Genomic DNA, 1,760 nt, shown 5'->3' on the forward strand with positions numbered 1-1,760 from the left:
TCCAGTTCTGGAGCGACCCAGCCTATTACCCTACAGGATTACATAAAAGAGGCAGTTAAACACAGCAGTCAAAAGGTCACTCATTACTTATCTGCACACGCCATCTGGACTGTGTTTACGAGCTTTCAACGTCACTGCTCAAGCGATTAGAAGTGAGATCCAGTCAGTGCTGGGTGACTCTTCTGCTCAGCGCCGTCTCGCTGCGTCAGCGACACGAGGCCTGGAAGAGCAGGCTGGGAGCTCACAGCAGAGCTACGGGACACTGGGCTGCAGGATTGGCCCACACCTCTCTAAACTGGCAAGACTGGAACAGTACCCACTGTGACTGGCCAGCCAGAGATGCCATAACTGCTTCTGTAACCAAGCACTTGTCCATAGAACAGATGTCCTTCCATTCGGACAGTCTTTCTGCTCTGTCAGGTGTTCTCCTGTGCTTTATTCACAAAAACACAAAACAAAGCAGCATCCTGCCAAGCCCTAAGGAAACAGCTCACTGGCTGAGTTTCTGTCCAGGGTGAGAGGCACCGAGGGGAAACAGACCCTCTCAGTCTTTCTCTTACCTGTCAGTATGGAATGAACCTCATCGTGTCTGTAGTATAATACCCAGAATGCTCTTCCTTGTGTGCAGGAGTCTTCAGGCATTGTATAACAGTGCTTCCCTAACTGTGTGCTGTGACCCTTTAGTCTGCCAGGGAAAGGTCACGGACATGACATGGAAAAAGAAGAAGTTGCGTTTAAAAAGTGTGGATCTGGAGTTTTGTGTAGCTCCTTCCAGCATTAAACCAAACATTAAACTGCTCTGCTCGTTTAAACAAGCTCAAATCTCACATTGACGTTCCAGTCACATGAAGTGAGGCTTCTCAGTAAAACTCTAGGCTATGTTTCAGTTTGAAATAAAAAATATTTCTTGCAGGAGTAGTGCTGATTTCAAAATATCCAGTCGATTCCTACCTTGCGGTGTGGTGAGGGTTTAATTAATCTCTCACAATCACATCAGACTGGTCCATATTGTCCCCACACCCAGCTCTATACAACAAAGCAGTCTGGACACTGCTCTGGTGGGTACAGCATGGGGGAGACTGGGCTTGGGTTGTAAAAAATACCAAGAGAAAAAATATAAGATCGGGAAAAATCAGTCACAATGTCTTGTGCCTCTTGTTCTGAGTTTTAAATACTTTTCCACATGTGCCCTCTAAAGGACTTTTCTACAAAGGATCTCACAAGACACATAGGTTAGCTTCATTTTTTAGAAACCTACTCAGGTATTTGTTAAATAAAATGTAAGCTACACATAAGTAATTAACTTAACAAAACTGGCCTTAATGCAATGTGCTAGACACTGTTATCAACATTTCTAAAGGCCGTTTTTTTTTCAGAGGGTAACAACATTTTGCAAGTTCTTTGTCAAATCTTGCAGAGGGAGTCTGTGGAATCTAACCAGGCCAGCGCTGCTGTCATGTTGGAAGACTGGAAGAGTGGCATCTGTGTGCTCTGTGATGCCCTTCTCTCACTGCGCAGCTCCAGGCACCACAGGGACCCGTGCAAAGCCAGGAGGAGACAGGCTGGGTATGGAGCTGACGGCAGCCTGGGCACAGAGGCACAGCCCAGCCTGCATAATCCGACACCCCTGTCCCCTCACACTCCCACGATTCACACTAATCCCCTTCATCACTCCTTTATTTTTAAACCAGTTGTAGCTAAAAAATAGACAGCTAATAAAGTAATAGGATTGCGAGTGAAAAAAGGGCTGTAAAGAGCAG

The sequence above is a fragment of the Lepisosteus platostomus genome, chromosome 10, assembly GCF_059453375.1.
Source record: "Lepisosteus platostomus isolate fLepPlt1 chromosome 10, fLepPlt1.hap1, whole genome shotgun sequence".
Classification (NCBI taxonomy): domain Eukaryota; kingdom Metazoa; phylum Chordata; class Actinopteri; order Semionotiformes; family Lepisosteidae; genus Lepisosteus; species Lepisosteus platostomus.